The sequence below is a fragment of the Pimephales promelas genome, chromosome 2, assembly GCF_988280905.1.
Source record: "Pimephales promelas chromosome 2, fPimPro1.hap1.1, whole genome shotgun sequence".
In the NCBI taxonomy this organism is placed as follows: domain Eukaryota; kingdom Metazoa; phylum Chordata; class Actinopteri; order Cypriniformes; family Leuciscidae; genus Pimephales; species Pimephales promelas.
In genome coordinates this window covers 17,453,523-17,466,853 of record NC_142770.1, presented here as the reverse complement: position 1 = coordinate 17,466,853, position 13,331 = coordinate 17,453,523, and positions in this window count along the sequence as shown.

The following is a 13,331-nucleotide window of genomic DNA, read 5'->3' as shown; positions in this document are numbered from 1 at the left end:
AAAAAAAAACGACAGTGGTACCCCTTACGTTTTTTTTAAGGGGGCGAAAAATTAAGTTTCTCCAATCTTCCCAAAACTCTGGATTCTGATAGAGGGCCATGAGACTTAGACCTGAGTGCAAAAATTGAGGCTCTAGCCCCTTCCAGAGCTGAGATATCGAAACTCAAAAATTGGGCCCGAAAAAAAAAACCGACAGTGGTACCCCTTACGTTTTTTTTGGGGGGGCGAAAAATTAAGTTTCTCCAATCTTCCCAAAACTCTGGATTCTGATAGAGGGCCATGAGACTTAGACCTGAGTGCAAAAATGGAGGCTCTAGCCCCTTCCAGAGCTGAGATATCGAAACTCAAAAAGTGGGCCCGAAAAAAAAACGACAGTGGTACCGCTTACGTTTTTTTTTTTTGATTGAAAAATTAAGTTTCTCCAATCTTCCCAAAACTCTGGATTCTCATAGAGGGCCATGAGACTTAGACCTGAGTGCAAAAATGGAGGCTCTAGCCCCTTCCAGAGCTGAGATATCGAAACTCAAAAATTGGGCCCGAAAAAAAAACGACAGTGGTACCCCTTACGTTTTTTTTTTTTTAGCGAAAAATTAAGTTTCTCCAATCTTCCCAAAACTCTGGATTCTGATAGAGGGCCATGAGACTTAGACCTGAATGCAAAAATGGAGGCTCTAGCCCCTTCCAGAGCTGAGATATCGAAACTCAAAAATTGGGCCCGAAAAAAAAACGACAGTGGTACCCCTTACGTTTTTTTTTTTGGGGCGAAACATTAAGTTTCTCCAATCTTCCCAAAACTCTGGATTCTGATAGAGGGCCATGAGACTTAGACCTGAGTGCAAAAATGGAGGCTCTAGCCCCTTACAGAGCTGAGATATCGAAACTCAAAAATTGGGCCCGAAAAAAAAAACCGACAGTGGTACCCCTTACGTTTTTTTTTTTGGGCGAAAAATTAAGTTTCTCCAATCTTCCCAAAACTCTGGATTCTGATAGAGGGCCATGAGACTTAGACCTGAGTGCAAAAATGGAGGCTCTAGCCCCTTTTAGAGCTGAGATATCGAAACTCAAAAATTGGGCCCGAAAAAAAAAACGACAGTGGTACCCCTTACGTTTTTTTAAGGGGGCGAAAAATTAAGTTTCTCCAATCTTCCCAAAACTCTGGATTCTGATAGAGGGCCATGAGACTTAGACCTGAGTGCAAAAATGGAGGCTCTAGCCCCTTCCAGAGCTGAGATATCGAAACTCAAAAATTGGGCCCGAAAAAAAAAACGACAGTGGTACCCCTTACGTTTTTTTTTTTTGGGCGAAAAATTAAGTTTCTCCAATCTTCCCAATACTCTGGATTCTGATAGAGGGCCATGAGACTTAGACCTGAGTGCAAAAATGAAGGCTCTAGCCCCTTCCAGAGCTGAGATATCGAAACTCAAAAATTGGGCCCGAAAAAAAAAACGACAGTGGTACCCCTTACGTTTTTTTTTTTTTGGGCGAAAAATTAAGTTTCTCCAATCTTCCCAATACTCTGGATTCTGATAGAGGGCCATGAGACTTAGACCTGAGTGCAAAAATGAAGGCTCTAGCCCCTTCCAGAGCTGAGATATCGAAACTCAAAAATTGGGCCCGAAAAAAAAAACGACAGTGGTACCCCTTACGTTTTTTTTTGGGGGGCGAAAAATTAAGTTTCTCCAATCTTCCCAAAACTCTGGATTCTGATAGAGGGCCATGAGACTTAGACCTGAGTGCAAAAATGGAGGCTCTAGCCCCTTTTAAAGCTGAGATATCGAAACTCAAAAATTGGGCCCGAAAAAAAAAACGACAGTGGTACCCCTTACGTTTTTTTTAAGGGGGCGAAAAATTAAGTTTCTCCAATCTTCCCAAAACTCTGGATTCTGATAGAGGGCCATGAGACTTAGACCTGAGAGCAAAAATGGAGGCTCTAGCCCCTTCAAGAGCTGAGATATCGAAACTCAAAAATTGGGCCTGAAAAAAAACGACAGTGGTACCCCTTACGTTTTTTTTTTTTGGGCGAAAAATTAAGTTTCTCCAATCTTCCCAAAACTCTGGATTCTGATAGAGGGCCATGAGACTTAGACCTGAGTGCAAAAATGGAGGCTCTAGCCCCTTTTAGAGCTGAGATATCGAAACTCAAAAATTGGGCCCGAAAAAAAAAACGACAGTGGTACCCCTTACGTTTTTTTTAAGGGGGTGAAAAATTAAGTTTCTCCAATCTTTCCAAAACTCTGGATTCTGATAGAGGGCCATGAGACTTAGACCTGAGTGCAAAAATGGAGGCTCTAGCCCCTTCCAGAGCTGAGATATCGAAACTCAAAAATTGGGCCCGAAAAAAAAACGACAGTGGTACCCCTTAGGTTTTTTTTGGGGGGCGAAAAATTAAGTTTCTCCAATCTTCCCAAAACTCTGGATTCTGATAGAGGGCCATGAGACTTAGACCTGAGTGCAAAAATGGAGGCTCTAGCCCCTTCCAGAGCTGAGATATCGAAACTCAAAAATTGGGCCCGAAAAAAAAAAAAACGTCAGTGGTACCCCTTACGTTTTTTTTTGGGGGGCGAAAAATTAAGTTTCTCCAATCTTCCCAAAACTCTGGATTCTGATAGAGGGCCATGAGACTTAGACCTGAGTGCAAAAATGGAGGCTCTAGCCCCTTCCAGAGCTGAGATATCGAAACTCAAAAATTGGGCCCGTAAAAAAAAAACGTCAGTGGTACCCCTTAGGTTTTTTTTTTGGGGCGAAAAATTAAGTTTCTCCAATCTTCCCAAAACTCTGGATTCTGATAGAGGGCCATGAGACTTAGACCTGAGTGCAAAAATGGAGGCTCTAGCCCCTTCCAGAGCTGAGATATCGAAACTCAAAAATTGGGCCCGAAAAAAAAAACGACAGTGGTACCCCTTACGTTTTTTTTTTTGGGCGAAAAATTAAGTTTCTCCAATCTTCCCAAAACTCTGGATTCTGATAGAGGGCCATGAGACTTAGACCTGAGTGCAAAAATGGAGGCTCTAGCCCCTTCCAGAGCTGAGATATCGAAACCCAAAAATTGGGCCTGAAAAAAAAACGACAGTGGTACCCCTTACGTTTTTTTTTTTTTGGGCGAAAAATTAAGTTTCTCCAATCTTCCCAAAACTCTGGATTCTGATAGAGGGCCATGAGACTTAGACCTGAGTGCAAAAATGGAGGCTCTAGCCCCTTCCAGAGCTGAGATATCGAAACTCAAAAATTGGGCCCGAAAAAAAAACGACAGTGGTACCCCTTAGCCTACATTTTTTTTTTTTGGGCGAAAAATTAAGTTTCTCCAATCTTCCCAAAACTCTGGATTCTGATAGAGGGCCATGAGACTTAGACCTGAGTGCAAAAATGGAGGCTCTAGCCCCTTCCAGAGCTGAGATATCGAAACTCAAAAATTGGGCCCGAAAAAAAAAAACGACAGTGGTACCCCTTACGTTTTTTTTTTTTGGGCGAAAAATTAAGTTTCTCCAATCTTCCCAAAACTCTGGATTCTGATAGAGGGCCATGAGACTTAGACCTGAGTCCAAAAATGGAGGCTCTAGCCCCTTCCAGAGCTGAGATATCAAAACTCAAAAATTGGGCCCGAAAAAAAAAAACGACAGTGGTACCCCTTACGTTTTTTTTTTTTGGGGCGAAAAATTAAGTTTCTCCAATCTTCCCAAAACTCTGGATTCTGATAGAGGGCCATGAGACTTAGACCTGAGTGCAAAAATGGAGGCTCTAGCCCCTTCCAGAGCTGAGATATCGAAACTCAAAAATTGGGCCCGAAAAAAATACGACAGTGGTACCCCTTACGTTTTTTTTTTTGGGCGAAAAATTAAGTTTCTCCAATCTTCCCAAAACTCTGGATTCTGATAGAGGGCCATGAGACTTAGACCTGAGTGCAAAAATGGAGGCTCTAGCCCCTTCCAGAGCTGAGATATCGAAACTCAAAAAGTGGGCCCGAAAAAAAAACGACAGTGGTACCCCTTAGGTTTTTTTTTTGGGGCGAAAAATTAAGTTTCTCCAATCTTCCCAAAACTCTGGATTCTGATAGAGGGCCATGAGACTTAGACCTGAGTGCAAAAATGGAGGCTCTAGCCCCTTCCAGAGCTGAGATATCGAAACTCAAAAATTGGGCCCGAAAAAAAAAACGTCAGTGGTACCCCTTACGTTTTTTTTGGGGGGGCGAAAAATTAAGTTTCTCCAATCTTCCCAAAACTCTGGATTCTGATAGAGGGCCATGAGACTTAGACCTGAGTGCAAAAATGGAGGCTCTAGCCCCTTCCAGAGCTGAGATATCGAAACTCAAAAATTGGGCCCGTAAAAAAAAAACGTCAGTGGTACCCCTTAGGTTTTTTTTTGGGGGGCGAAAAATTAAGTTTCTCCAATCTTCCCAAAACCCTGGATTCTGATAGAGGGCCATGAGACTTAGACCTGAGTGCAAAAATGGAGGCTCTAGCCCCTTCCAGAGCTGAGATATCGAAACTCAAAAATTGGGCCCGAAAAAAAAACGACAGTGGTACCCCTTACGTTTTTTTTTTTTGGGCGAAAAATTAAGTTTCTCCAATCTTCCCAAAACTCTGGATTCTGATAGAGGGCCATGAGACTTAGACCTGAGTGCAAAAATGGAGGCTCTAGCCCCTTCCAGAGCTGAGATATCGAAACTCAAAAATTGGGCCCGAAAAAAAAACGACAGTGGTACCCCTTACGTTTTTTTTTTTTGGGCGAAAAATTAAGTTTATCCAATCTTCCCAAAACTCTGGATTCTGATAGAGGGCCATGAGACTTAGACCTGAGTGCAAAAATGGAGGCTCTAGCCCCTTCCAGAGCTGAGATATCGAAACTCAAAAAGTGGGCCCGAAAAAAAAACGACGGTGGTACCCCTTATATTTTTATTTTTGGGCGAAAAATTAAGTTTCTCCAATCTTCCCAAAACTCTGGATTCTGATAGAGGGCCATGAGACTTAGACCTGAGTGCAAAAATGGAGGCTCTAGCCCCTTCCAGAGCTGAGATATCGAAACTCAAAAATTGGGCCCGTAAAAAAAAAACGTCAGTGGTACCCCTTAGGTTTTTTTTTGGGGGGCGAAAAATTAAGTTTCTCCAATCTTCCCAAAACCCTGGATTCTGATAGAGGGCCATGAGACTTAGACCTGAGTGCAAAAATGGAGGCTCTAGCCCCTTCCAGAGCTGAGATATCGAAACTCAAAAATTGGGCCCGAAAAAAAAACGACAGTGGTACCCCTTACGTTTTTTTTTTTTGGGCGAAAAATTAAGTTTCTCCAATCTTCCCAAAACTCTGGATTCTGATAGAGGGCCATGAGACTTAGACCTGAGTGCAAAAATGGAGGCTCTAGCCCCTTCCAGAGCTGAGATATCGAAACTCAAAAATTGGGCCCGAAAAAAAAACGACAGTGGTACCCCTTACGTTTTTTTTTTTTGGGCGAAAAATTAAGTTTATCCAATCTTCCCAAAACTCTGGATTCTGATAGAGGGCCATGAGACTTAGACCTGAGTGCAAAAATGGAGGCTCTAGCCCCTTCCAGAGCTGAGATATCGAAACTCAAAAAGTGGGCCCGAAAAAAAAACGACGGTGGTACCCCTTATATTTTTTTTTTTGGGCGAAAAATTAAGTTTCTCCAATCTTCCCAAAACTCTGGATTCTGATAGAGGGCCATGAGACTTAGACCTGAGTGCAAAAATGGAGGCTCTAGCCCCTTCCAGAGCTGAGATATCGAAACTCAAAAATTGGGCCCGAAAAAAAAAACGACTGTGGTACCCCTTACGTTTTTTTTTTTTGGGCGAAAAATTACGTTTCTCCAATCTTCCCAAAACTCTGGATTCTGATAGAGGGCCATGAGACTTAGACCTGAGTGCAAAAATGGAGGCTCTAGCCCCTTCCAGAGCTGAGATATCGAAACTCAAAAATTGGGCCTGAAAAAAAAAACGACAGTGGTACCCCTTACTTTTTTTTTTTTTTGGGGCGAAAAATTAAGTTTCTCCAATCTTCCCAAAACTCTGGATTCTGATAGAGGGCCATGAGACTTAGACCTGAGTGCAAAAATGGAGGCTCTAGCCCCTTCCAGAGCTGAGATATCGAAACTCAAAAATTGGGCCTGAAAAAAAAAACGACAGTGGTACCCCTTACTTTTTTTTTTTTTTGGGGCGAAAAATTAAGTTTCTCCAATCTTCCCAAAACTCTGGATTCTGATAGAGGGCCATGAGACTTAGACCTGAGTGCAAAAATGGAGGCTCTAGCCCCTTCCAGAGCTGAGATATCGAAACTCAAAAAGTGGGCCTGAAAAAAAAACGACAGTGGTACCCCTTACGTTTTTTTTTTGGGGCGAAAAATTAAGTTTCTCCAATCTTCCCAAAACTCTGGATTCTGATAGAGGGCCATGAGACTTAGACCTGAGTGCAAAAATGGAGGCTCTAGCCCCTTCCAGAGCTGAGATATCGAAACTCAAAAATTGGGCCCGAAAAAAAAAAAACGTCAGTGGTACCCCTTACGTTTTTTTTTGGGGGGCGAAAAATTAAGTTTCTCCAATCTTCACAAAACTCTGGATTCTGATAGAGGGCCATGAGACTTAGACCTGAGTGCAAAAATGGAGGCTCTAGCCCCTTTTAGAGCTGAGATATCGAAACTCAAAAATTGGGCCCGAAAAAAAAAACGACAGTGGTACCCCTTACGTTTTTTTTAAGGGGGTGAAAAATTAAGTTTCTCCAATCTTTCCAAAACTCTGGATTCTGATAGAGGGCCATGAGACTTAGACCTGAGTGCAAAAATGGAGGCTCTAGCCCCTTCCAGAGCTGAGATATCGAAACTCAAAAATTGGGCCCGAAAAAAAAACGACAGTGGTACCCCTTAGGTTTTTTTTTTGGGGCGAAAAATTAAGTTTCTCCAATCTTCCCAAAACTCTGGATTCTGATAGAGGGCCATGAGACTTAGACCTGAGTGCAAAAATGGAGGCTCTAGCCCCTTCCAGAGCTGAGATATCGAAACTCAAAAATTGGGCCCGAAAAAAAAAAAACGTCAGTGGTACCCCTTACGTTTTTTTTGGGGGGGCGAAAAATTAAGTTTCTCCAATCTTCCCAAAACTCTGGATTCTGATAGAGGGCCATGAGACTTAGACCTGAGTGCAAAAATGGAGGCTCTAGCCCCTTCCAGAGCTGAGATATCGAAACTCAAAAATTGGGCCCGTAAAAAAAAAACGTCAGTGGTACCCCTTAGGGTTTTTTTTTGGGGCGAAAAATTAAGTTTCTCCAATCTTCCCAAAACTCTGGATTCTGATAGAGGGCCATGAGACTTAGACCTGAGTGCAAAAATGGAGGCTCTAGCCCCTTCCAGAGCTAAGATATCGAAACTCAAAAATTGGGCCCGAAAAAAAAAAAACGACAGTGGTACCCCTTACGTTTTTTTTTTTGGGCGAAAAATTAAGTTTCTCCAATCTTCCCAAAACTCTGGATTCTGATAGAGGGCCATGAGACTTAGACCTGAGTGCAAAAATGGAGGCTCTAGCCCCTTCCAGAGCTGAGATATCGAAACCCAAAAATTGGGCCTGAAAAAAAAACGACAGTGGTACCCCTTACGTTTTTTTTTTTTTTGGGCGAAAAATTAAGTTTCTCCAATCTTCCTAAAACTCTGGATTCTGATAGAGGGCCATGAGACTTAGACCTGAGTGCAAAAATGGAGGCTCTAGCCCCTTCCAGAGCTGAGATATCGAAACTCAAAAATTGGGCCCGAAAAAAAAACGACAGTGGTACCCCTTACATTTTTTTTTTTTGGGCGAAAAATTAAGTTTCTCCAATCTTCCCAAAAACTCTGGATTCTGATAGAGGGCCATGAGACTTAGACCTGAGTGCAAAAATGGAGGCTCTAGCCCCTTCCAGAGCTGAGATATCGAAACTCAAAAATTGGGCCCGAAAAAAAAAACGACAGTGGTACCCCTTACGTTTTTTTTTTTTGGGCGAAAAATTAAGTTTCTCCAATCTTCCCAAAACTCTGGATTCTGATAGAGGGCCATGAGACTTAGACCTGAGTGCAAAAATGGAGGCTCTAGCCCCTTCCAGAGCTGAGATATCAAAACTCAAAAATTGGGCCTGAAAAAAAAACGACAGTGGTACCCCTTACGTTTTTTTTTTGGGGTGAAAAATTAAGTTTCTCCAATCTTCCCAAAACTCTGGATTCTGATAGAGGGCCATGAGACTTAGACCTGAGTGCAAAAATGGAGGCTCTAGCCCCTTCCAGAGCTGAGATATCGAAACTCAAAAATTGGGCCCGAAAAAAAAAACGACAGTGGTACCCCTTACGTTTTTTTTTTTGGGCGAAAAATTAAGTTTCTCCAATCTTCACAAAACTCTGGATTCTGATAGAGGGCCATGAGACTTAGACCTGAGTGCAAAAATGGAGGCTCTAGCCCCTTCCAGAGCTGAGATATCGAAACTCAAAAATTGGGCCCGAAAAAAAAAACGACAGTGGTACCCCTTACGTTTTTTTTTTTTGGGCGAAAAATTAAGTTTCTCCAATCTTCCCAAAACTCTGGATTCTGATAGAGGGCCATGAGACTTAGACCTGAGTGCAAAAATGGAGGCTCTAGCCCCTTCCAGAGCTGAGATATCGAAACTCAAAAATTGGGCCCGAAAAAAAAACGACAGTGGTACCCCTTACGTTTTTTTTTTTTGGGCGAAAAATTAAGTTTATCCAATCTTCCCAAAACTCTGGATTCTGATAGAGGGCCATGAGACTTAGACCTGAGTGCAAAAATGGAGGCTCTAGCCCCTTCCAGAGCTGAGATATCGAAACTCAAAAAGTGGGCCCGAAAAAAAAACGACGGTGGTACCCCTTATATTTTTTTTTTTTGCGAAAAATTAAGTTTCTCCAATCTTCCCAAAACTCTGGATTCTGATAGAGGGCCATGAGACTTAGACCTGAGTGCAAAAATGGAGGCTCTAGCCCCTTCCAGAGCTGAGATATCGAAAATCAAAAATTGGGCCCGAAAAAAAAAAACGACTGTGGTACCCCTTACGTTTTTTTTTTTTGGGCGAAAAATTAAGTTTCTCCAATCTTCCCAAAACTCTGGATTCTGATAGAGGGCCATGAGACTTAGACCTGAGTGCAAAAATGGAGGCTCTAGCCCCTTCCAGAGCTGAGATATCGAAACTCAAAAATTGGGCCTGAAAAAAAAAACGACAGTGGTACCCCTTACTTTTTTTTTTTTTTGGGCGAAAAATTAAGTTTCTCCAATCTTCCCAAAACTCTGGATTCTGATAGAGGGCCATGAGACTTAGACCTGAGTGCAAAAATGGAGGCTCTAGCCCCTTCCAGAGCTGAGATATCGAAACTCAAAAATTGGGCCCGAAAAAAAAACGACAGTGGTACCCCTTACGTTTTTTTTTTTGGGCGAAAAATTAAGTTTCTCCAATCTTCCCAAAACTCTGGATTCTGATAGAGGGCCATGAGACTTAGACCTGAGTGCAAAAATGGAGGCTCTAGCCCCTTCCAGAGCTGAGATATCGAAACTCAAAAATTGGGCCCGAAAAAAAAACGACAGTGGTACCCCTTACATTTTTTTTTTTTGGGCGAAAAATTAAGTTTCTCCAATCTTCCCAAAACTCTGGATTCTGATAGAGGGCCATGAGACTTAGACCTGAGTGCAAAAATGGAGGCTCTAGCCCCTTCCAGAGCTGAGATATCGAAACTCAAAAATTGGGCCCGAAAAAAAAAAAACGACTGTGGTACCCCTTACGTTTTTTTTTTTTGGGCGAAAAATTAAGTTTCTCCAATCTTCCCAAAACTCTGGATTCTGATAGAGGGCCATGAGACTTAGACCTGAGTGCAAAAATGGAGGCTCTAGCCCCTTCCAGAGCTGAGATATCGAATCTCAAAAATTGGGCCTGAAAAAAAAAACGACAGTGGTACCCCTTACTTTTTTTTTTTTTTGGGCGAAAAATTAAGTTTCTCCAATCTTCCCAAAACTCTGGATTCTGATAGAGGGCCATGAGACTTAGACCTGAGTGCAAAAATGGAGGCTCTAGCCCCTTCCAGAGCTGAGATATCGAAACTCAAAAATTGGGCCCGAAAAAAAAACGACAGTGGTACCCCTTACGTTTTTTTTTTTGGGCGAAAAATTAAGTTTCTCCAATCTTCCCAAAACTCTGGATTCTGATAGAGGGCCATGAGACTTAGACCTGAGTGCAAAAATGGAGGCTCTAGCCCCTTCCAGAGCTGAGATATCGAAACTCAAAAATTGGGCCCGAAAAAAAAACGACAGTGGTACCCCTTACATTTTTTTTTTTTGGGCGAAAAATTAAGTTTCTCCAATCTTCCCAAAACTCTGGATTCTGATAGAGGGCCATGAGACTTAGACCTGAGTGCAAAAATGGAGGCTCTAGCCCCTTCCAGAGCTGAGATATCGAAACTCAAAAATTGGGCCTGAAAAAAAAACGACAGTGGTACCCCTTACTTTTTTTTTTTTTTGGGCGAAAAATTAAGTTTCTCCAATCTTCCCAAAACTCTGGATTCTGATAGAGGGCCATGAGACTTAGACCTGAGTGCAAAAATGGAGGCTCTAGCCCCTTCCAGAGCTGAGATATCGAAACTCAAAAATTGGGCCCGAAAAAAAAAACGACAGTGGTACCCCTTACGTTTTTTTTGGGGGGCGAAAAATTAAGTTTCTCCAATCTTCCCAAAACTCTGGATTCTGATAGAGGGCCATGAGACTTAGACCTGAGTGCAAAAATGGAGGCTCTAGCCCCTTCCAGAGCTGAGATATCGAAACTCAAAAATTGGGCCCGAAAAAAAAACGACAGTGGTACCCCTTACGTTTATTTTTTTGGGCGAAAGATTAAGTTTCTCCAATCTTCCCAAAACTCTGGATTCTGATAGAGGGCCATGAGACTCAGACCTGAGTGCAAAAATGGAGGCTCTAGCCCCTTCTAGAGCTGAGATATCGAAACTCAAAAATTGGGCCCGAAAAAAAAACGACAGTGGTACCCCTTATGTTTTTTTTTTTTTTGAGCGAAAAATTAAGTTTCTCCAATCTTCCCAAAACTCTGGATTCTGATAGAGGGCCATGAGACTTAGACCTGAGTGCAAAATTGGAGGCTCTAGCCCCTTCCAGAGCTGAGAAATCGAAACTCAAAAATTGGGCCCGAAAAAAAAACGACAGTGGTACCCCTTACGTTTTTTTTGGGGGGGCGAAAAATTACGTTTCTCCAATCTTTCCAAAACTCTGGATTCTGATAGAGGGCAATGAGACTTAGACCTGAGTGCAAAAATGGAGGCTCTAGCCCCTTCCAGAGCTGAGATATCGAAACCCAAAAATTGGGCCCGAAAAAAAAAAAAACAGGGGTACCCCTTACGTTTTATTTTTTTGGGCGAAAAATTAAGTTTCTCCAATCTTCCCAAAACTCTGGATTCTGATAGAGGGCCATGAGACTTAGACCTGAGTGCAAAAATTGAGGCTCTAGCCCCTTCCAGAGCTGAGATATCGAAACTCAAAAATTGGGCCTGAAAAAAAAACGACAGTGGTACCCCTTACTTTTTTTTTTTTTTTGGGCGAAAAATTAAGTTTCTCCAATCTTCCCAAAACTCTGGATTCTGATAGAGGGCCATGAGACTTAGACCTGAGTGCAAAAATGGAGGCTCTAGCCCCTTCCAGAGCTGAGATATCGAAACTCAAAAATTGGGCCCGAAAAAAAAACGACAGTGGTACCCCTTACGTTTTTTTTTTTGGGCGAAAAATTAAGTTTCTCCAATCTTCCCAAAACTCTGGATTCTGATAGAGGGCCATGAGACTTAGACCTGGGTGCAAAAATGGAGGCTCTAGCGCCTTCCAGAGCTGAGATATCGAAACTCAAAAATTGGGCCCGAAAAAAAAAAACGACAGTGGTACCCCTTACGTTTTTTTTTTTTGGGCGAAAAATTAAGTTTCTCCAATCTTCCCAAAACTCTGGATTCTGATAGAGGGCCATGAGACTTAGACCTGAGTCCAAAAATGGAGGCTCTAGCCCCTTACAGAGCTGAGATATCGAAACTCAAAAATTGGGCCCGAAAAAAAAAAACGACAGTGGTACCCCTTACGTTTTTTTTTTTTTGGGCGAAAAATTAAGTTTCTCCAATCTTCCCAAAACTCTGGATTCTGATAGAGGGCCATGAGACTTAGACCTGAATGCAAAAATGGAGGCTCTAGCCCCTTCCAGAGCTGAGATATCGAAACTCAAAAATTGGGCCCGAAAAAAAAACGACAGTGGTACCCCTTACGTTTTTTTTTTTTTTGGCGAAAAATTAAGTTTCTCCAATCTTCCCAAAACTCTGGATTCTGATAGAGGGCCATGAGACTTAGACCTGAGTGCAAAAATGGAGGTTCTAGCCCCTTCCAGAGCTGAGATATCGAAACTCAAAAATTGGGCCCGAAAAAAAAACGACAGTGGTACCCCTTACGTTTTTTTTTTTTGGGCGAAAAATTAAGTTTCTCCAATCTTCCCAAAACTCTGGATTCTGATAGAGGGCCATGAGACTTAGACCTGAGTGCAAAAATGGAGGCTCTAGCCCCTTCCAGAGCTGAGATATCGAAACCCAAAAATTGGGCCTGAAAAAAAAACGACAGTGGTACCCCTTACGTTTTTTTTTTTTTTGGGCGAAAAATTAAGTTTCTCCAATCTTCCTAAAACTCTGGATTCTGATAGAGGGCCATGAGACTTAGACCTGAGTGCAAAAATGGAGGCTCTAGCCCCTTCCAGAGCTGAGATATCGAAACTCAAAAAGTGGGCCTGAAAAAAAAACGACAGTGGTACCCCTTACGTTTTTTTTTTGGGGCGAAAAATTAAGTTTCTCCAATCTTCCCAAAACTCTGGATTCTGATAGAGGGCCATGAGACTTAGACCTGAGTGCAAAAATGGAGGCTCTAGCCCCTTCCAGAGCTGAGATATCGAAACTCAAAAATTGGGCCCGAAAAAAAAAAACGTCAGTGGTACCCCTTACGTTTTTTTTTTGGGGGGCGAAAAATTAAGTTTCTCCAATCTTCACAAAACTCTGGATTCTGATAGAGGGCCATGAGACTTAGACCTGAGTGCAAAAATGGAGGCTCTAGCCCCTTTTAGAGCTGAGATATCGAAACTCAAAAATTGGGCCCGAAAAAAAAAAACGACAGTGGTACCCCTTACGTTTTTTTTAAGGGGGTGAAAAATTAAGTTTCTCCAATCTTTCCAAAACTCTGGATTCTGATAGAGGGCCATGAGACTTAGACCTGAGTGCAAAAATGGAGGCTCTAGCCCCTTCCAGAGCTGAGATATCGAAACTCAAAAATTGGGCCCGAAAAAAAAACGACAGTGGTAC